This window comes from Gobio gobio (assembly GCF_949357685.1).
Source record: "Gobio gobio genome assembly, chromosome: 17".
Taxonomy (NCBI): Eukaryota; Metazoa; Chordata; class Actinopteri; order Cypriniformes; family Gobionidae; genus Gobio; species Gobio gobio.
In genome coordinates, this window is record NC_137110.1 from 10,764,343 (window position 1) to 10,789,224 (window position 24,882).

General features: G+C 37.2%; 1 protein-coding gene across 1 annotated transcript in view; it reads right to left on the bottom strand.

Moving 5' to 3' along the window:
• The window catches only part of cntn6 (contactin 6), a 134,746-nt gene that overhangs the window by 78,388 nt on the left and 31,476 nt on the right, over positions 1-24,882 (bottom strand). The window lies entirely within an intron of this gene.

Here is a 24,882-nt window from a genome sequence, read left to right on the forward strand (position 1 = left end):
GCGGGTCTCTCAGGGGAATATGGGCTGTCATTCACCTGAATAATGCCACAGACACTGCCTCTATTTCAGAGACTAGAAGAAGTCCATCATCCAGGATAGGTCACTCAGAGACTAATCTTGCTAAAGGTTAGATGTGAACTGTGACCGGTCCCCACAACAGGATCCTTTGACAAAGTGCAGGCATATGGCACAGGGAAAAAATGAGGGTCAGAGTATCCAATGACCCTCTGCTCTTCTAGAAAGGAACTATACTGAGAGGGGGGAATATCATCTTTTCTATCATCTGCATTATTTTCAGGTTAAGAAACACCATATAAGTAGCAGGGATAGCATTATACCAGGATGGAAATAGAAAAAGGATTAAACTCATATTACATTTAGTTAGGCTAATATGAATGTTTGAAATGCCACCTATCATTTCTGCAATATGATTAAGAAGCACCACATAAGTAACAGGAATAGCATGAAACCAGATGGAAATAGAAACAAAAAATCAAACTGAGATTAGTTGATATGAACATCAAAGTTTGAAATGCCACCTATATTTTTATATCATTTATTATTTAATAATACGTATTTACTATTATTATATTATATTTTTCTCCAATAAGAAACACCACATAGTATTATGCACAATTTCAGGTTAAGTTACAACACAAGTAACAGGAACAGCAATAAATCAGGATACAAAAAACAAAACAAAAAAACAACTTGGATTACTATTTATGAATAGCAAACATGAATATATATGAAATTATAGATATATACCAACACAATATTAGGTATACATTAGTGTATACATATATACCAATCAGGCATAACATTATGACCACCATCCTAATATTGTGTTGGTCCCCCTTTTGCTGCCAAAACAGCCATGACCCGTCGAGGCATGGACTCCACTAGACCCCTGAAGGTGTGCTGTGGTATCTGGCACCAAAATGTTAGCAAGAGATCCTTTAAGTCCTGTGAGTTGCGTAATGGGGCTCCATGGATCGGACTTGTTTGTTCAGCACATCCCACAGATGCTTGATTGGACTGAGATCTGGGGAATTTGGAGGCCTGTTGTTGTTTTCCGCGGTGGACAGGGGTCAGTATGTGCACCCTGACTGGTCTGCGGCTATGCAGCCCCTTACGCAACAAACTGCGATGCACTGTGTATTCTGACACCTTTCTATCAGAACCAGCATTAACTTCTTAAGCAATTTGAGCTACAGTAGCTCGTCTGTTTGATCAGAGCACACGGGCCAGCCTTCGCTTCCCACGTGCATCAATGAGCCTTGGCCGACCATGACCCTGTCGCCGGTTCACCACTGTTCCTTCCTTCGACCACTTTTGATAGATACTGACCACTGCAGACCGGGAACACCCCACAAGAGCTGCAGTTTTGGAGATGCTCTGACCCAGTCGTCTAGCTATCATAATTCGGCCCTTGTCAAACTCACTCAAATCCTTACGCTTTCCCATTTTTCCTGCTTCTAACACATAAACTTTGAGGACAAAATGTTCACTTGCTGCCTAATATATCCCACCCACTAACAGGTGCCGTGATGAAGAGATAATCAGTGTTATATTCACTTCACCAGTCATAATGTTATGCCTGAGCAGTGTATATAAATATATACAGCTCTGGAAAAAATTTAAAGACCACTTAACATTGATTTCTCAATGTTAAGCGGTCTCTTTATTTTTTTCAGAGCTGTATATATATATATATATATATATATATATATATATATATATATATATATATATATATATATATATATATATATATATATATATATATATATATATATATATATATATATATATATATATATATATATATATATATATATAGAGAGAGAGAGAGAGAGAGAGAGAGAGAGAGAGAGAGAGAGAGAGAGAGAGAGAGTAGGGATGCAACAATACAGTTAGTCAATACATACCTCGGTTTTTAACCACGGTTTTCGGTTCGGTTCAGTTCGGTTAGGTTCTGATGGCTTGTCACATACATTTTTTGTTATTCTATTCTTAGATGACAGGAACAGCAAGAGGTTATGGAGAATTTTTTTTTTGGAATACTCTTTCTTTATTTTACTTAAAAGAATTGAAAAACCTACCTATATATATATATATATATATATGTATATATATATATATATAGATATATATATATATATATATATATATATATATATATATATATATATATATATATATATATATAAAGATTTACACTGACAGCTCAGAGCTGTACAGCAGCATTAAAGTATGAAATTGAATTAATAAATGTAAAAATAAAACACTACATAGACTGCACTATAAAATATACATTGATTCTTAAAAAAGTTTTTCAGTCAAGAGCAGTGAGGGATTTTCTCTTTGTCTTTTGTTGTTGTATTAACATTAAAAGGATAGTTCGTTCAAAAATTTTAATTCTGTCATCGAGAAATGAATACAGGTTTGAAACAATATTAGAGTGAGTAAATAATGACATCATTATAGAGGTGAACTGTCCCTTTAAGGACCGCGTGTTCACTACTGCACTGTCAATTTAAGACCTTGTGCATCTAATATACTGACACGCCGATTTTACTTTCACTTTAGACATAACCGACTGTGTTTATGTTAACCTTGTGTGTATTTGACAGTATTAGTGCAGTAAAACGACTATTTAGTCCAGTAATCACGTATTTGACAGGCGTTTAGTGCGCGAGCTCCGAAAAGCACATGTTAAAACCGCGCACGCGAATGAGCCGCTGTTCTGTCGATTTGTCCTACCTTGTCAGATTTTGCTACCTCCCATTAAAACAGTAGGTAGCACAATTCGACAGCAAAAAATGCTACCTATCAGATTGTGCTACCAGCATCATATTCATCTGATTTGAGGCTTTATTAATATCCATACCTACCCCTACCCTGAACCTACCCTTAAAACTATGTAAACATTTTAAATAAATAAATATTAAATATGGATGTAAAATGCTACCTATCAGATTGTGCTACAAGAATCATATTAATGTGATATAAAATATCCATTAATATCCACACCTATCCCGACCCTAAACCTACCCTTAAAATGTAAATATAAAAAATAAAAATAAAAAATATTGATGTGGGCATGCGCAGTAAGCCTTGGTAGGACAATCTGACGGGTAGGATGAAATGTCAGGACACCGGCAAGGCTTTAAAACGCATGCAAATAATTAACTTTCGTGATTGTGAATAACTATAGTGTTCCGTGAGTATAACTCCACCACTAACGTGTGATGTGAATGTATGTCGCGTTGTTCAGTATATTGGGACGGAGGAGGCACATTATAGAATTTGTAGAAAAATAATTAATTAAATGCAAAACTGAGAAAACCGCAATTCACAAGCGCGTATTGAACCGTGAATGCCGAACCGAACGGTTCAATATTATATTGAGAATTGTGGCATCCCTAATAGAGAGAGAGATAGAGAGAGAGAGAGAGAGAGAGAGAGAGAGAGAGAGAGAGAGAGAGAGAGAGAGAGAGAGAGAGAGAGAGAGAGAGAGAGAGAGAGAGAGAAAAATAATATTTTCTGTTTCCCAACACTCACTGTTCCCATACAAATCCACCTGGCGAATCTATAGCTAGCGCATATCAGTGCATCAAAAGGGCAATGTTAGAAGCACTCAATACTCGAGTCAAAAGACTCTTGTTTCAACATGTCAAGGTCGAGAGTGGCATGATTAGATGTTAAAGGGTTTGTAGTAAAAAGCTCAACAATCAGATAGCTTTGAAGGTCGAGAGTAGAGACAAATGAAATATCCTCCCACATTGTTCTCATGCATAAATAGCTATCCAACTCATTTACCAGCTGCCGCTCGTGCTAATGGCTTGGCTAGTCAAAATCCCGGCGAGTGTGAGGGTGCTTTAAAACATATACCACGACTGTGAATGCACAACGCACAGTCTCTGAATATTTATCAGCTGCATATGTAAAGGGTTGAATGGGAAACCGATCTTCACACGGCCAACTGAAGAACCTTCTATCTCAGAGGTCTCAATTAGAACCGGTTTGAGACCTTCTTGCTCTGCGAGACCTATAGGAGCACAGGCCTTATAGGAATGCAGCCATTACCATGCATTTCTCAACATTATTTTGTCTAACAGGAGGAATTGTTTGAATATATCTCACCTTACTTGAGAAAATCAATGTTAACCAAATAGTTCCTACTGAGCAACATTTAAAACAAGTGATTAAATGTCAAATCTGAGTGCTGTTTGATTGAATTTATGGTAACATAATTAAATAGTGTATGGCTTGTGCGGAAGTAAATACAGATCACCTGTCGGGCTCAAACCACAGGAGTAGCATTGCTTTAAATCAGAGCACAGCAAGAGTTTAAGACTACCACAATTATCTCTCTTGATTCTGTATGTAACCACAGTGTGACTGTGAGTCGAATATCACTATATAATGACAAGCACCATTAATCACCAAAATAGCTTTTGTTTTGTCTTAGTAAACTGAGCTTTATTTTTTTTTGGTCTGCTGAATGGATGCATAGAGTCAAAATAAAAACAAAACCGACCCCATTTACACGTTCCTGGCCTTATTCTGCATGAAATGTCTCATAGTCTGCCTTTGAAACAACTTTCATTTCCTGCTGATGTCAGCTAAGCCGCATGGGAGGGGAAAGCAATATGTTAACCAATAGTCAAAGAGCTATTTACAGAGTCAATGTCTGATTTAGAGATGATTTCATTCTGTCTAATTCAAGTGCCATTCCACTTTTTTCACTCATTGAATATACTATTTCACTCAGAAATGCATCACATTGCGGGAGTAAATATTGGTTGCGAATCCTGTTTCATGTTGACTTTCACATTACACAGGATTATTATAATGCGGTATAACTATACAAACCGTAAAGCATTACAGTTTCTCATATTATTTTATCAGGCAGGATATGAAAAATCCAAAATCTCTCAATGCAATCTCGGCTCTTGCTGTTATACTGATGTAAATGCAAAACCAGAAACGAAGGTAAACACCATCTTAAAAGACGTAAACATGTCCTTCAAAGAGCAAACATCATCTGAGTCTTTCCTGGAAAAAAAGGGGGCGAAAGATCTTGTCGAATTTCATACAGCTAGATGGCCAGACCGCTTGAGCATGCAGATTATATGCATATGTCTGCGCTATTCTCATATCGGTGAATGTTTGCATTTCCTGCAAGTCTTATAGGGTTACAACACATTTTTAAACTTTTTTTCCAGCTTAAATGTTATGCCTTTGATCTCTTCACTGTCAGTTAAAGCAGTGGGTTATTTTTTTATTTTAAAATCCAGTTTAATATGCAGGCAACTTTAAAGTGCCCCTATTAAGCTTTTTTCAGATATTACCTTTCATGTAGTGTCTAACATAGCTGTTTGTGAATGTAAAAGGTCTGCAAAGTTTTAAAAATCAAAGTGCATTATAAGTAAAGTAGTCCCTCAAAAAAGTTGTAAGTAATTCCAGTCTTATGCCGTGTTCCAGGCAACCCGTAACCCGTGTTTTTCCAACCTTCTACCCGCGAAAGTGCACTGAAACGGCAGTCAAACCAGTGACTTCCCACCCGTGAACTCGGGTTGCTTTCGCCATGCTTTGTTTACATCTAGCTACCACAATTCCTCGCGCTCAGGCAGTTTGCCGTGACTTTCCCTGGAACGCTACAAAGTCGTGAGTCATGGTTTGAAATTGTAACTTACGGGCTCAAAAACCTGCCTGGAACATTACTTCCGTAACTAACATACGTAACAATGTAACACATTTGCATAATGCACCTCTTCATTGGCAAACGTCTCCTTTGACCTGCCCTCAAACTGTAGCTGTTTCGTGTTGTGTACATGTCGAGAAGATGTTTTTTGGCTATCCTCAAATCTCTGTGAGGTCTAAATAGGATTTACCTAACGCATAAATAAAATATACTAAAAATATCATTTTATTTGGACCACCTTGCTCCTCAAAATCACAATTTGTTAGTATGATGAATTACTGATGTATATATTTTCTACCGGATGTTCAAAATATGTAGTTTTGTGTTTTATATTGTCTAGGTGTCCAGGCGAACAGTGTTGGGGAAAGTTACTTTGAAAAGTAATGCATTACAATATTGCGTTACGCCCTTAAAAAGCAACTCATTGAGTTACTTAGTTACTTTGTAAGAAAAGTAATGCGTTACATTACTTTTGCGTTACTTTTTCTCACCTGAGCTGGGCTTGTTTTTTATAAGACAAAAAAAGTTATATTTTTGTGAAAATGTAAAGACCTCTTCATACCAAAACTGAAATAATAATCCTCAGGCTGAGGTAAAAAATGCTAATTCACACATGTACAGTAGAGGGCGCCGCTCAAACAAACCTTTCAGCTACTGCCATTCTGGATAATTTTACCAATAAAAACAAAAAATCTGTTTTCTTAAAATACATTCTAAGAAATCTAAATAATTAAAAATAAATTATTATTCACGGTGCCCACGGTAACAATAACGTGCATGTTCATTATTTTGATATATCGTATTACCGTATACTGGCACATGTCTAATGGGGACAGGAGAGTCAAATAAATGTGAAAAAGTAACTCAGATATTTTGTTGTAAATTTGAAAAGTAATGCGTTACTTTACTAGTTACTTGAAAAAGTAATCTTTTACGTAACTCAGGTTACTTGTAATGTGTTACCCCAACACTGCAGGCTAACCAGCTAACTCACTTTATTTCTGTCTTACTGCTAATCAGCTGTGGACGCACACTATTAGTGTTATAGTACTCGAGACCGGTCTTGGTCTTGAGATCGGTCTGGTCTCGGTCTCGATCACATTTGTACTCAGTCTTGTCTCGATTTCAGACTTAGAGGACTGGAGTTAGAGGACTTAGAGGAATTAGTTTCCAGACCAGTCAAGATCACAACTGCTGGGATATTAATACATTGCCAGTGCATTGTCTGATTTATTTATTAAAATCATTAATGTAATTGGGTAATTTCATTTGATTGGTAATAATAATTTCTCAGGCAGTAATGTGGATCTTTATGAATTTAAGGAGTGCTGGTCTCGACTCGGTCTTGCCCTGCCTTGATCTTGGTCTTGTCTTGGTCTCAACACACATTGGTCTTGGTCTCGAATTGGTCTCGGATTAGGTGGTCTTGACTACAACACTACCCACTATTATCTTAAAGATATTCAATCGCAATCACAATCTTGGTAAAAAAAATAAAAAAATAAAACACTTTCGCAATTCGATTATTTTCCAAAATCGTTCAGCCCTACTTCGGATGAGTCGTTTGAGAATCTTTACAAAAATTTTCTGATGTGCAATTTGTTATTATGAGAAAATTCAAGTATTTTTTGACCTTTGATGCATGTAAACCTGTTGTAATAGCATAATAGGGGCACTTTAAGTAAACCATTTGCAGGCTGATTCCACAAAAAAAACTGTAAACACTGTGACTCGTGCATTCAGATCGACACCACAACATTCGCTTAACCAGTGGTGTTGAGGCAGGACAATCTGCAATTGTTTGTCTGACCAACGGAAAACATCAGGAGTGTTCAAACTCAGAAATTCGGCTTTGAGACGGGTTTACTCCAGGTTTACTCCAACTCCAAAGACTCTGGCTCTCAGGCTACAGCCAATACTGGGAGTTCTCAGTATCTAAATCATTATGTTGCACCCCTCGCTGTGATTTCTCAGTGAAAGTCTCTTATAATTGCGATGACACTATCGGTCACAAGTGGAGCTACTAGTTCAGTTTTAGGTCTCAAGTCTCATTTACACGTTGCCCCACACTGAGCATCACTCTTCGCCTTGAGGATCTTCACATGGTGGTTTAATTGATTGCAGTTAGCCAGAGGTGATCATTAACCGAAACATGCTCTCCGATCACACGTCTGACTGTTTGGGAAAAAAGAACGGAAACGAAAATCAAGTCTATTTATATGCCACACTTCACAAAGATATTATAAGCTCATGGCAGATGAGCAAGGCTGTCAGGAAAATACATGAATGTAATTTAAATGACTTTACAATAAATTGAAGCTTTTCTAACAATTATTATTATTATTCCAATAGTTTTTTTTCTCAAATAAGTTTATGCAATCATATTCGCTCAATTATATATAATTTACAGATCTAAAAACATGGATACATTTCAAAGGGTTAAGCAAGTAAAGCAACCATGTAAAATCTTTGGCATTTAGGTCCAATGAATGATAAATAAAAAATAGAGCACTTAGGGCCAGATTTACTAAATGAAGCCCTATTCGGACGGTTATTTTTTCTCTCGTGGAAGTCCGTAAAAATAAATTTGCATGCCACCGCAGTGATAAAACTCGGGCATTCGGATGATGATTTATTCACGGGGTGGAGGAGCGAGTTTTGTGATCCTGTGCACCTGGGAACACGCAGCTCACGTGGTCAATAACATGATTGTATGCTGTAAATAAAATGGCATATGCTTGGCATTATAAGAACAAATGCATTAAAATAATATACTAATTATTATTGAATTATTTAAATATGTTAAAAAACACATTATAGTTATAATTAGACTGGGTAAACCCAGCACAATCTGCCGGTAATTTTATTTCGCCCTGCAGCTCAGGCTGGAAACCTGTACATTTTCCTATCCTGCTTCCATTACAAATTTGCGGGGACCAATCACAAACCAGCTTATCCACCTGGCACCAGAGGTGGACAAAGTACACAACTCCATTACTCGAGAGAAAGTAAAAGTACTACTGGTCAAATATTACTGTTACAAGTGAAAGTTGTAAAAAACTATTTTTACTTAAGTAAAAGTACAGAAGTACTTGTTTATAAAAGTACTTAAGTATTAGAAGTAAATTTCCTTTTTTATGTCAATGCATTATTTTATTATTGTTGCATTGTTGTATGAATGCACGCTATAGCCATCATGGTGGTCAGTGATGCTCCATCCGACATGCTAGCATACGACCACCTTGAACTAATTTAAATACTTGTATAAAAGTTACAAAGCTTTTTACAAAGCTGCTGTCACTTTAAGGCAGAATGCACAAATCCTATACACTGATACACATCCGATATTCCGATATTTAACACGATGACAATAGAGAAGCGACAAATCGTTGGTCTGATTGGTTGAAGGACTATCCAATTGCGTACAGAGTCATTTGAACTATGCCTGTTGATCACACCTCTTGTGCAGTAGAAAATACAGAGCAGACTCCCCAGACTAATGTTCACTCTTAAAAGATTGAGCTTGGTCTGGTGATAGCCAGACAAAGTTAAAATGGTTTTCTGTCTTGTATTTTATCTCAAAATAAAGGATGTCATTTTATTAGTTAATGAGTTAATACAGCCTCGTATTTACATGAGGTAAACATAATGCTGCTTAGTTATTTTAACATATATAATTGCGGCTGTAATAACGGCCCATTTGAAATGTTTATGTGCTTTTCTTCTTTTTATTTTTTGAGCGGTGATGAAATATTGCTCTTGTAAATACTTGCCAGCATTTCAGTAATAAAAGGCTGGATCTTTAAATTCAAATTACAGCGAAGCGCAACCGTACGGTGCTCGGCAGTGGTCAAAAAGGATTTAAACAGTGAATTTTAAAGTGATATATTCTTGAAAACTCAGAGATGTGGATTCGGACGGCAATTAAATTACCACACGACCTTGGTGTTTGTCAAAAAACAGTAGGTAATTTGGCCGGGTTGTGGGAGAAAAACACTGACATTCTAGATTCGGACGGCAATAAAATCACTGACTAGCCCCTGTCAATGAGGAAAATACCTTATGACCCCACGAGAACCAATTACTGTCCGAATGGGGCTTTAGTGTGAGAGCGCAATTCCAAAAGAGCACCGATGGGAGAGGAAAGTTCTGCTCGTGATCAATCGATGACACACAAATGAAAGAACAGACACAGCTGGATCATTTCCATAATGACCAACACAATCTACCCAGAGCAACGCATATTAGCATCTGGTTTAGGACATGCTTTTTTGGGCGGACAATGGCACAAACACCAGTAAATTGACGAGCGCAAACCTTAGTAAATCACCTTGCATTATTCATTTAAATACTCTCCTGGCATAAATTTTGTTCCACTGCGTGTCAAGTATAGTCAAGTTTATCTGGTCTTTAGTAAATCATGACTGCAGTTTTTTAACACCAAAAGAGGGTTTGCAATGACACAAGCTGTTAGTAAATCCGGCCCTTGATATCCATGATGATTGTTTTTCATTACCAAAGATTATTTTCATGGCAATAACATATACGACACAACTTGATTTTTCATAGAAATTCATTCATAGAAATAGTGTTGTTATTGTTAAGTTAAACAATTTTTTGTTAATTGAACTAAAGCTAAAATAAATTAAATAGTAGATTAAAAACATAAGTATCTTAAACTTATTTTATATAAATTCACATACTAAAATTACTAAAACTAAAATAAAAGTAAATCTAAATAGAAATATATAAAACGTAAAATTAAAATAAAACTGAAAATATTAAAATAAAGCAAATTCATAATAAATATTATATAAATAATAATAAAACTTTTTTTTTTTTAAATCACCAATGTTCTTATTTCACCCTTAAAACTTCTGCATTATTACTAATCTCACTGATGTTCTCATTTGACCCAACTTCCGAAGAAACTTGCAATTTGCCTTATATATTATTTATCTGCAAACTTTTAAACCGCCATAAGACTTTTTGCTGCTCAGTATGATGCTCAAAGCATCAAAACCAACCTCTGTACCAATGACAGAAATAAAGGGGTTCACTGACAAATGAAAAACATTATCTAGCACAATGTCAAAGCTGCTCTTTTCCATTCACTGAATCTTAATAGTGGCCATGATGGTCCCTGGTCCCCATTCACTATTAATGTAATCATCATGTTCACAACTTGTAATAATTACTTTAACGAGCTCATTGTTTCAGCCTTAAATGAACATATGATGTTAGCTAACTGCATTATTTGTATATGTACATTTCTGAATTGCATTACTTGGACGAAGATCACTCTAAATTGCATTTTGTACACCCGCTTTGAAAAGATATGTATTGTAAAAAATGCTATACAAATAAATGTGAATTGAATGTATGGAAAAAAACAGCTAGGACATTCTGCTAAACTTCTGCTAAACTACTAAAGAAAGAATGTCATAAGGGTTTGGAACGACAAGAGGGTGATAATTCACCGAATTTCCAGGGTGAACTAACACTTCAGGGCACCTTGACTTGTGTTTAGGTGGATATAGTCTCCTATAAGGTAAGTCTCCTCAGCTATACAGTACTAAATAAACTCGCAGGGCTCTTTCTGTCTCAAAGTCGTCTCTGTTGCCTGGAGACCTGCACGGCCGGAGATTTGCATGCAAAGGATTAGAGTGTAGGATGGTGAACATGATGTCTGCTGCCTGTGACAAACTGTAATGAACCTCAGCGCCCCTTATCAACCCTGCACAAACCAGGAATGATCACAGCAGAACATTACAAGGCAGCTAAATTGAACAGAGTGTGGAGAGAAGAAACGGCAGGCCAATAACAATGAGCCTGCAGCTTTTAATACATAAAAATAAGGTTCAATTACAACTATCTGACTTCTATAAATGAGGAACACTATTAGTTTCTTTCTTTCGTTGTCTTTTTTTCTCTGCAGTCCTTTGTTAAAGGCATAGTTCACAGAAAAATGAAAATTCTGTCATCATCTGCTCACCCTCATGTCATTCCAAATTCAAGATTTTTCTTTTACTATGGGATACAAAGGATTTATTTAGATGAATGTCCAAGTCTTTTTTGTCCAGCAATGAAATATTAATAGTAATATGCCTCGAAAAGGACAAAGTAGTACCATAAATGTGTACATTATATTCCAAGTATTCTAAATACATATGACAGCTTTGTGTGAGAAACATCTGCCTATACTGTAATTGTATTGCAATATAGCCTATATATATATTATTATTATTATTATTTTTCCCATGTACTGTTTTTGTCCGTTTTTGAAGTAGCAGCTCCAGTTAATACCCACTTTCATTGTCTGGCAAATCATCAATAAATGTTTCAAATGACGACTGTGAGGATATTTTAGGTGAGCTATTTAAGCATGTGTAAATCTATGACATTTGTGTTAGTGTGTTAGACATTTGTACTAGAAAAAATAGTACACATTATTAAAAATCTACAGTCCTTACAGTTAAAATATAATTGTAAGAATAAAAGGGATGGTTTACCCAAAAATGAAAATTATATCATCATTTACTCACTCTCAAGTGGTCCCAAACCTGTATGAATTTCTTTCGTCAGCCAAACACAAAAGGTATTTTGAAGAATAACAGTAACACACAGTTGATGGGCCCATTGACTTTCATAGTATTTTTTTCTCCATAATATGGAAGTCAATGGGGCCATTTTCTTCAAAATATCTTCTTTTGTGTTGATCAGAAGAAGGAAATTCATACAGGTTTGGAACAACTTGAGGGTGAGTAAATGAAGACAGAATTTTCATTTTTGGGTGAACTATCCCTTCAAGAGAATACAAAATTGTATAGAAAAAAATATGACATATAATAAGAAAAAATGCTTTTATACAGAAGTTTGGGTGTGGCAAGTATTTGACCAATAAAAATGTAAATATCTTGTTACTAATTTAAACACCTTTAGATACAGATGTTTTGAGGAGTAATTCTTAAAGGTCCCATGGCATGAAATTTTCATTTTATGAGGTATTTCAACATTAATATGAGTTCCCCTAGCCTGAATATTGTCCCCAAGTGGATAGAAATGTTGATCGGTGTAAACCCGAGTTCTGGCTGTCTTTCTCTGCCTTTGATAAAATGACAGGCCAGACTAGCCAATCCTGGTTTGACGTCCAAGCAGGAACGGTTACCTCCCTTTCCTCCACCCAGAGCATCTGGCACACCCATGCAAACGCTCGAGAGATCATTGCTTGTGAACGAGTGAACGCTGGCAGTTTCTCAGTGTTTGGATGTACAAATGAAAACAGTCTTTTTTCAGTTCCTTCTGATCTGTGATCAGTGATTTCTGATGTGTAGCTAATTATTTATTATTCGTGCACACACTGCGGCTTCTCTCTCTCCCGACAGAACGGTGTTTTCTATCTTGTGAGTCAGTGTTTTTGTACGTCCTCGTCGCGTCTATCTGTTCTACATACAGTCGTGAGTTTCTGCTCAACATCAGCAGAGTCACATCTTAAGAGATAAACCTCACGCACGCTGAAACTCGGGCTGACCGGTCGGCCTTCAACATCCCCGACCCCCAGTACTGCATCTGGCCCACAGCGGAGGCACCAAACGCGGCGCGAGATTAAGCAGAAGGGGGGTGAGCGTGAGGGTATCTGGGCTAGGCTAGCCAGCTTTCCCCACAATAAACTGGATTACATTCGATTACTGCTGTTGTGTCTTTGTTTGCGCTGTGTACTCAATGCGCGTCACTGACGCTTTTCATAGGATTGGAACATAATAAAATGATGCTATTATCAACACTTACTCGTAACTCGTTCATCTCGACAGCTGTAATGGTAATTTGCAAGTGTTACAAAGTTGGTAGAATAATGATGAAGACGGACTCAGTGTGACTGGAACTCGTGTTTATTCAGAACTCTCAGATACAAACACAATAAACTCGCGCTGACTGACAGCGCTCTCATAACTCAGTAGTTACTATAAATAACTTTGTTAGCAATCGCTCCGTCTCCGTGATGTCCGGTTCACGAACGAATCATTCTTTTGAACCGGTTCTTTTTAGTGAACCGAATCAGTTCACCAAATCGGACTGAATCGTTCTAAACGGTTCGTGTCTCCAGTCAGCGCTGATCCATAATTTACTAAAGTTACTAACTTTCTGACATGAGTGACAGTCCCTCCGACTAGAAATAGACTAATAACCTAAAGTATATGCTGTAACTACAACAGTTCAGACATGCTGAGAACTGATGTGAAGTGAACTCAGGTCCATCCGTCTCTCTGGCAGCAGCTCGTGCCTCGTAGACCTCGTTAAACCACGCCCCCTCCGCTCATTTAAAATGCAAAGATGTCAGCCAATCACAACAGTGGGCGTTTTTACTGAAGTCTCACAGCAGACACGCCTCTTGAAACAGGGCATTCAGCCACAGGGCAAACAGCAGTATTGAAAAAATGCCTTTTATTTCTAAATTATGACATTTTATGATGTAAAAATCATACTAACAATATAAGTACACCTCAGGAAACATTATAAAATAATAGAAAAATGCCATGCCATGGGACCTTTAAATAAGAGTAAATCATCCGGTATGTACCTCAGTTTTGAAGTCACGGTTCTGTATGTTTTTAGTATAGCAGGAGGAGAAAACAAAACATAAAATTGCTTCTTTTTTTATTAAGCAATGGTTTACTGAGCAAACTATAGCTCTGCCTTTCAACAAAAAAAAAAAGAATATCAATACTGCAGCAACCAGTTTGCCTAAACTGGCTAATCTGATCATTATCAATACAAACATAGATTTGTTTTAATATCTTCTGTGTCAGTAAATATTGATCATTATAGAAAATCAGACAACATTGCGGAGAAAGTACAAAACAAAGGTATCACAATGAAGTGGAATGAAACCGTCATCCCTACAATACATAATCATAATCAATTATTACTTGCTTGCTTATTTGGGGACGCTCAATATTATTGATCTGACTGCACTGGCACTATTGGATGAGAACTGTGCTGGACGATGACATCACTGTTTTCTGCAGAACTGCTTTATAGATTTTTTGAACTATTTTAATAATTGATGATCTTTACAACGGAACTAAATCAACACTGAACTAACTTCACCTGAACAATGACACTATTTCCTTTTAGAGCTGCTGTACAGCCCAAATGAACTCTGTCTGCATGATTGAATAATGTTCCTGTTATCACTGTAAAGCTGCTTTGAAACAATTGTATAAAGCGCTATACAAATAAAGGTGACTTGACTTTACATTGAATCAAGATTAAAAATCCCAAAAACAAACAAAAACAGAAAATCTCTTATTGCATTATCAATTCACTGAAAGAATAATGCTTGAATAACAAATGTCAATATTAGGAATAAAATGACAGGTAACCTGCTCGTATTGCTGGATTCTTCTGGTAATCTCTTGAATCCAGTGGCAGGGTGTAAACACAGTAAATACCCTGTAGGCCCTGTAAGCAAGCAAAGCTCTCCTATGATACAGCACCCTCAGAAAAAGATAATACATAGCAGAAAAAGATTTCCCATGCTAATTCTAACAGAGCTGGGGAATGATACGGGTCTCTATAATGCATCAACATCGCTCTTGGTTCCATTATCTGCCGCTGGGAAGCAGCGTTTCAATACGCCACAGAAATCCTTGGGATTAAGAAGGAAGGAGAATCCATTTCTAATGATATACGAGCTAGAACCGTATAAGAAGGTGATCGGCTCTCTGGTTATACATCAACAAGTGGGGATGGAGTTAAAGTGCAAAATATGTTTGTGTGATGCAGATTACATTTTAAATGCATAAAGGAAAACTATTGATCATTTCGGCTCATTAAGTTATTGTATTTTTACATTATCAATCATGTTGCATGCTAAACTTGTATCGCCCAAACAACTTTTTGCGCTAATGTTTCCATTTCCAATAATGTCCTAAAAAGCCTGTAGGGATTTTAAATAGGGCAAAGAATACTGCTTATATCCAATCTGTATATCTTGATTGACTATTTTAATTAACCATATTTTTGTGATAATTTCTGTATAATTATATAACACATGGGTCCTCCAAAGACTTATACTTAAAATAAGAGCAAAAGGTTTTTCAGGATTCTTTGATGAATATGAAGTTCAAAACAACTGGTTTCATTTGAACTGTTTTGTATCAATGCATTGTAAAATCGATTAAGTTGGGCTAGCTCCAAAAAGTTAGGGTAATCAGTTACATCAAATTTGAGTTATGATGTTCCCAATTTTAAGTAAGCAGAACTATTAAGTTATGAGTTTGTTGCACTCATGCATGTTGACTTGAGTTAGCTAACTCATAAATTTTTTATAGCAATTAACATAAAAGTTAATTAACATTTTTATTTTGAGTTCTTGCCAATCAAATTAGTTATTTATTTCACTTTAAACCCTAATAAGTTGTCAGAACTTACAGTTGGATGAGATTCTTTTGAAGTTAAGAAATAGTTTGCTAGCTATAACAAACTAATTCAGAAAATGCCAATTTGCTAATTCGCTAACATGTTAGCATTGTATAGCACTTACTGAATAAGTGCATCAACTTAAAACATGTAACTTAAGCCCGGGATACACAGCACGATTTTGGCAATCCTATAAGATCATTACAAATCACACTGTACATGTATGTAGACTGTATGATGATGACACCTATTGACTCGTAGGCTACGATGCAAGTTTCTATAGAAGAATAAAACATCATCAGCATATGCTAGTGGTAAACCAAAGGACCACAATGAATCACACTTTGGCTGTTGTAGTTTTTATGTGTGCTAAAAATTTTAAGCATTTTTACGTTTTAGCGCCATGTCGTGTTGACTTCATGCCGCATTTTTATTGGCTGGTCAGTAGACGTAGGCCGTATCAGCAAACACGCTGTGCGGTGATCATGCTGAATTTCTGACGCTGTCAGAAAATGATCGTAGGCTATCTTTGGTCTCAAGACTGTGACAACAGCCGTCTTTGAACCTCTCTCATTGTGACAGAAATCGCCACGGTTGTTTCTCGATGGCAATCCTTCGTCAGGACAGCAGAAAATCATGCAGAGTATCCCAGGCTTTACCTGCTCTAAAAAAAAAAAACACCAAGCGCCGCTTGTCACCATGATGGTAACTCTACAAAAAACACATTAACATAAACTTTTCTAAATTAGCATAACAAAACATAAAATCACTACTAAATCTCCTTTACCATTAATCTTGCACAAAAAACAAAAATGTATCAGTCCAGTTTACTTGAAATATGTGAGTGCTGTGAACTAAAAAAGAAAAAGTTCTAAATACTCATAGTTCATTTAACTCAACTTAATTTAATTTAAGTTTGTCCTACTCAAACCAATTAAGTATTTCAAGCGTTAGGGTTTACAGTGTAAAAGTGTTTCCTGTACCTTTGATCAATTTAAAGCACCCTTTCTGAATAAAAGTATTAAAAACTGCACCGAATACAACATTTGACTGATAGTCAAAAATGTATAATTATTAAAAAATAAACCAAAGTGCATTATTAACCGCACTGCACGAGAAGCTTCCCTCTTTTTGTGCACTAAAGGAAGAGGATGTGAAATGAAATTAAAATATTGACGCACTGCCCTGAATCATATTTTATTCATAAACAAGAGTACATTGAAACCACCATCTGGACAAAGAAATGCAACTGTAACAATTATCATAACTTTCTTTGGCCTGACAGATTTGCCAGCCCTATCCTGGCTCTCACGCAAAGGCCAATTAGCTTTCAGACAGAGATCGTTGGGATGGAACGCGGGAAGCTGAACACGCTAAAACGCTTCTGGTTAAAGGGATGCCAATCATGTGCGTGCAGAGCTCAGCCTGAAGCACGCTGAACAACAGCCACCCATGCAGCTAATGCCAAACGCATGCTTCCTTATAGTTGCTGGCTGGTAATCCTCCGTGTGCTTCTGCAAAATTACAATTAGAGTGAAAGATTTTGCATTGTGGATTTAGGGTGGAGAATGTGTAATATAAGCAAGACTGGGCAAGAAATTAGCTGTTGGAGTTGTGGTGATCTTGTCATGGCTCAGTCATCTTGTCATTCCTACTGTATAAGCGCCAGAGAAACAAGCACGCAGCTATCTTTAGAATTTTGTGTTAGCTCTATGGAAGCGTAGTTCTACTTGGAAGACTCCAATGTCACGTCATTCACTAATTATCTATCTAGCCAATCTTTATTCGTCTTATGTAGTATATAAGTTCTGTTCCCACCCATTACTACGTTCGCAGATACTGACGCCGGCATTCACCCCCATCCTCCCATCACCACCAGGTCGGTCCCTGTCCATACATCAGCCTTCATCTTCAGGCAGGAACTGCAAGCATTCGGACTATGGACGGGACCTACGCCAAAGAACTTTATCATTTCATATATTCGATACTCATTGTATACAAACTGTAAATAAATCTTATCCAAATGTTTTTCTCGCCTCCTGAGTCTTTCAGGTAGAAGTATATTTCTATGGTATCGCTGTGGAAGAGTAATTAGCTGGTGAAGCGGATTTACTATGTAGAGTTAACAAAAGTTATCAAGAGCATTGTAATGTTTGAAGCTGATATAACAAATAACACTAGCCTGGATGCCAGTCGATCTAAGCCCCGCCCACAACATTTGAGGTCGGGAAGTTCGGTCTGGACATGATCCGTTGTGGAGCAACTATGCTCGAACCAGAGTTCTGATTGGTTGTAGGTCTATCCAATTGAGTGCAAAGGCATTTTCTTTCCTGGTTCGGTTGAAACACGCCGCATAATCACAGCCCAATGGAGCAGTATCAGACTCATACACTCACCAAAAGGATTATTAGGAACACCATACTAATACTGTGTTTGACCCCCTTTCGCCTTCAAAACTACCTTAATTCGACGTGGCATTGATTCAACAAGGTGCTGAAAGCATTCTTTAGAAATGTTGGCCCATATTGATAGGATAGCATCTTGCAGTTGATGGAGATTTGTGGGATGCACATCCAGGGCACGAAGCTCCCGTTCCACCACATTCCAAAGATGCTCTATTGGGTTGAGATCTGGTGACTGTGGGGGCCATTTTAGTACAGTGAACTCATTGTCATGTTCAAGAAACCAATTTGAAATGATTCAAGCTTTGTGACATGGTGCATTATCCTGCTGTAAGTTATCCATCAGAGGATGGGTACATGGTGGTCATAAAGGGATGGATATGGTCAGAAACAATGCTCAGGTAGGCTGTGGCATTTAAACGATGCCCAATTGGCACTAAGGGGCCTAAAGTGTGCCAAGAAAACATCCCCCACACCATTACACCACCACCACCAGCCTGCACAGTGGTAACAAGGCATGATGGATCCATGTTCTCATTCTGTTTACGCCAAATTCTGACTCTACCATCTGAATGTCTCAACAGAAATCAAGACTCTTCAGACCAGGCAACATTTTTCCAGTCTTCAACTGTCCAATTTTGGTGAGCTCGTGCAAATTGTAACCTCTTTTTCCTATTTGTAGTGGAGATGAGTGGTACCCGGTGGGGTCTTCTGCTGTTGTAGCCCCTCCGCCTCAAGGTTGTGCGTGTTGTGGCTTCACAAATGCTTTGCTGCATACCTCGGTTGTAACGAGTGGTTATTTCAGTCAAAGTTGCTCTGCTTGAATCAGTCGGCCCATTCTCCTCTGACCTCTAGCATCAACAAGGCATTTTCGCCCACAGGACTGCTGCATACTGGATGTTTTTCCCTTTTCACACCATTCTTTGTAAACCCTAGAAATGGTTGTGCGTGAAAATCCCAGTAACTGAGCAGATTGTGAAATACTCAGACCGGCCCGTCTTGCACCAACAACCATGCCACACTCAAAATTGCTTAAATCACCTTTCTTTCCCATTCTGACATTCAGTTTGGAGTTCAGGAGATTGTCTTGACCAGGACCACACCCCTAAATGCATTGAAGCAACTGCCATGTGATTGGTTGATTAGATAATTGCATTAATGAGAAATTGAACAGGTGTTCCTAATAATCCTTTAGGTGAGTGTATTCTGACTAGAATCGGAGTGTGACGACGTCAGGCTAACAAATGTCAGTAAGACCAGGAAGATTTTAAAAGGAACGGTTCATTCATAAATCCGTAAGATCTTACCTTCATGCTGTGGAAATACAAACCGGAAGACAGGACACAACGAGCGGAGCAGTAAAAAGGGGTGGGGCTACATAAGGTCTATAGTTCACCCAAAAATGAAAATTCTGTCATTATTCACGCGCCTTCATAGACCTTATTCACAGCAGCGCCATCTTTGATTTTTAACAGGAATGAAAGCGAGGCTGTGAGGGATAGATATACATCTCTTCAGTGGGTTGTACTGTTATTTAATGTGTTTTTGGATTGTTCTCCTGTTGAAACACTGCAAAAATATCTTCCTTAAAATTTTATTATACAAAAAAACTCCAGACAACATGAGCTTTATACAGCTTTTTACAGCGGATGCCATTGAAAACATGGTAAGTCTATCCCAACAGCCTCAATGTCATACCTGTAATGGTGCTGCTCTAAATAAGGTACCTAGAAGTACTTCTAAAAGTTACCATATGGCTTCAGAAGACTTGGAATATAGCACATACGTCATATAAATCAGTTTTATTATACATTTTATGGTGCTTTTGCGTCCTTTTGAAAGCTTGACAGCACCATTACTCATTCACTTTCATTATTTTGAAACGAACTGGCAGGATTCACCTCAAAAATTCACCTTATTGTGATTCCACAGAAGAAGAAAAAAGGCATGCAGGTATGGAACAACGTGAGGGGGAGTATACAGTTGGAATACTAACATGTTTGGGAGGTTGTTAATGTGGCTAACACTGGAAAAGTAGTAGTTAAATATATAAACATGTACTGACGATTTAAATCAACCTCTCCCAAGTCTCTATCATCACCATTCATTTTTAAGATCACTGGTTTATATTTTTATTTGAAGTGCTTGCCTATTTCAACTACTCACTGACAGATATAAATAAACTGCGGCAAAAGACACCGGGTCTGCGTGACTGAAAGAAGGCAAGAAAGAAAGACAGCGAGATAAACAGCTTTGCACCGAGATCAGGATTTCAATGGCCATTAAACCTCCGCCTGGCTTTAAATCACTGATATCTTTGCCTGGCTCCTCTAAGCACTCCCTTATTTCAAGCACTCACTTATTTTGCTTTAGAAGTCAACAATGTGAAGATTTTATAATTGCTTTATATTTAGAAGTCTGCTACACGTGTGAACATGGAATATATCAAGCTGGATGTTTAATGTTGTGTATTTTATTCCTATTTCTGGAAAAATAATATATAAAATAATATTTGTATGATATATCAGTCATTTAACCATCAGACAGGTAACAAGAAACCACCCAAAAGACTGTAGAATAAAGGGAAACAAACTATTTATATTACAGAATATATAAATCTCTAATAATGCCTTTTAAAATATATCAGACTTTATTTGGATTGAAGTGTGAGCATCTTAGTAACATTTGCCTTCTTAATTCTCTTTTTTAAAGTGGGCATTTGTCAGTATTGTGTTTGACATAACCAGTACTGAGCACTTCCAACTGAGACTGCACAGTCCTTCAACAACAGTGGCGGAGCTAGACTTTTATACATGGGATGGCCGGGGGGTTGCCAAGGCTACTTTAGGGGGTCCATAGACTGTGAAAAACTATCATGTGTAATTCATTGTTTTGAACAATGTAACATATTCTAATAAATAAGCAACCACAATTGTAGATACCAGTGAAATTTCACAATTCTCAATTCGAACTGATATTCCACAGCAAAAACTAGAAGCCTAATAATATCAATTTAAAACATTATTGAATACAAGTGAACAGTTAGCAATAAAGTAAGAACAGTGCTAAGAATTAAGTGCTTGAAGTTTCAGGTCTATTCAGGTACAGAAATTGAATAATCAAACGTAATAACATTGCATAGCCTAATCTTCACTGTATAAATTAAATATAGATTAATGCATGTTAAAACTAGCTACAAAAGTTATTCAGTCAAGATCAGTGGGTGATTTCTGGTTAACTTTAATGACAGATTGAAGGAGGTAGGCTATAAGCGGCCTCTCACTTTAAGACCAAATGCACTATATTAAATCTAATTCATAGACACACATCTGGTTTCATTTGTCAACTGCTTATTCGGTTCAGACATAGCCGACTGTGTTTACTATGATACTCGCTATTTTTGGCATACCTTTATGTGTATTTGTCCGTTTAAGCGCAAGGCGCGCTCTCTGTGTTCGCACTATTGATGAAGCGCCATATGTCGCACACCAGATGCATTGCGTTCTCATGTTTAAGCAGACAATGCAAAACAGTGAATGTAATCACCATACAGGAAAAAAAGTTCACTTCAAGGATGAAAAAAGTGGAGTTGATGTGTTTTGCTGTAAGAATTGCACAAACGGAAGCGCAATCTATATTAGTTAGGCTATATCTGTCCATAAACACAGACTTTGCTGGAAAATGTCTATACACACTCTTCCAGCCTAGGGTGAAGTTATTATACATAAAAAACGTTTTGAGACAAATTGTGACGTTTAACGAAAACTAATGTGAATGGCGCGGCAGGATTTTTAACAACTCCCCTTTATTCTTAATTGTCTGTTTGGCGCCGCCGCCCATTAAAATAAATGCTTCTTTCCATAGGAGGTGAAATGGAAATAGCGATCTAAATTTTGGTGTGGCACCCAGTGTGGCCAGTCAGATGTCAGGGGCCACCCTGGACACCCCTCTGGCTCCGCCACTGCTTCAACAGCTCTTCCTCTGAGGAATCAGAACCTGCCTCTGTGTTTAAGAGATAGAGGGACATCAAATGTACATCAAGGACTGAAAGAGATGCTTCATTCAAACAGTGGAATGTTAGGACGCCAAACCAATTTTGAATTCTGAAAGGCGAATGTCATCTTCATTCATTCTTAAGATCAAGCATACATCTTTTGATCTCATGAATATCCTTACCTAATCTTTACCAGCAAATATTTCTTAGATACTGTGACATTTTAGAACATGTGAAAACACTGAAGTAATACCCCAAACAATATGTGAAATATAATTTTAAAGGTGCACTGTAACCATGTCTGGGAAAGCTTGCAATAAACAATTATGTTTAAGATTTCTTTTAGCATTTAAACAATGAAATATTATTAAAATGAAGAAGATGATAAAGAGGAAGTAGTGGTATGGAAATACAGTAAAGCCAGTCATTTTGTGAAATATTATTACAATTTAAAATAACCGTTTTCCATTTGAATATGTTTTCGAATGTAATTTTCTTCTTATAATGGCAAAGCTGGTTTGTGAGCATAATTTCTCCAGTCTTCAGTGTCACATGATCCTTCAGAAATCATTCTAATATTTCACCCCGGACCACAAAACCAGTCATAAGGGTTTTTTTTTATTTATTGAGATTTATACATCTTCTGAAATCTGAATAAATAATAAGCTTTCCATTGATGTATGGTTTGTTAGGATAGGACAAGATACAACTATTGCCGAGATACAGCTATTTGAAAATATGGAATCTGAGGGTGCAAAAAAACATAAATATTGAGAAAATCGCCTTTAAAGTTGTCCAAATGAAGTCCTTAGCAATGCATATTACTACTAATAATAAATTTGTGATATATTTACGGTAGGAAATTTACAAAATATCTTCATGGAACATGATCTTTACTTAAAATCCTAATGATTTTTGGCATAAAAGAAAAATCTATAATTTTGACCCATACAATGTTTTGTTGGCTATTGCCACAAATGTAACCGTGCGATGACTGGTTTTCTGATCCAGGGTCACATATGTTGATATGGTGCTCAAGAAATATTTCTTCTTATAAATGTTTAAACCAGTAATGCAGCTTAATATTATTTAATGAAAACCATGATCCTTTGTTCAAGATTCTTTGAAAGTTCAAAAGAGCAGCATTTCTTTGAATTATTAATCTTTTGTTATTATAAAAGATTATGAATGTCTTCACTGTGCCTTTGATTCATTTAATGCATCCTTGCTGAATAAAAGTATCAATTTCTTTAAAAAAAATATGAACGGTAGTGTATTTTTAAGCTTGACCATACTTTCAAGACTTTCAACAAAACTGACGATAAATCCAACTCATCTTCATCATAAAACCCTGAGGGAAGAAAGGAGCCCGTTATTGACTGTTTCAAGAGACAAAAACCCTTCCCCACCCATGAGAGTAACCTGACCTTATTCTTTGGTTCAGTACATGCACTCTGCTCTTGTTTATGTGCTTGGCATCTAGGAGAGCTTTATTATTTACAGCCTCAGTATATTCAATCATCCTGCAGCACAGCTACAAATACTATAAATATCAAGAGCCTGGATCAGGAGAAGTCTGAGCTCTCAGCCCAGACGAGCAATCACATCTATTCATCCGGAGATACAGGGCAACCTGAGAGCGCAGAGAAAGACTGTCTGTGGACTGTCTGAGATCACCGCGTCCTCGCTGCAATCAAAGTATGCTGATTTGCCTTTACTTCTTTAGCTTGCTTTTTAAGCAGAGATTCAGTTCATGTGATGTCTCTCTCACAGAGGAAACAAATGGCAAGCAATCGCACTACAATAGATATCAAAGCTTTTTGATTGCCCATCACAGACATTGAGAATTAAAGGAAGAGTTCCCCCTAATCTCCATGCAACTCTTTTCTATACGACAGCCTACAAACCATAGTCAGCTTAGACACCATATTGAATTTAAGACGGATGAAAACTGAGATGAGGCTGTGAGGGATAGACTTAAAGTCTTTAGAAGTCATTGGCACGCAGAGCCGTCATAAGGGCTGCGCCAAGTGTGCGACCGCACAGGGCCTCGCGCCTCCCCAGGGCCTTGCTCCAAAGTAAAGCGACAGCTGAATAGATGATGTAAAGCCAATAGTTAAGTTGATGTTTTTGTCCTTCGAAGTACTACAATAGTTAAAAGACATATAGCTAAAAGCGAGACTATGTGTATCGTGATGCTGTATTATTCTGCTTGTTAAAAATGTATTGAAAAACATCGCTGTTTGTCCTCTCGATACTGTCTGTTTGTTTTACTGACTGAGAAATCGCTTCAGATGATTCAGCGAGACAGCAGTCCAAACGAATGCGAGAGGATTTGCAAATGCGTTTGA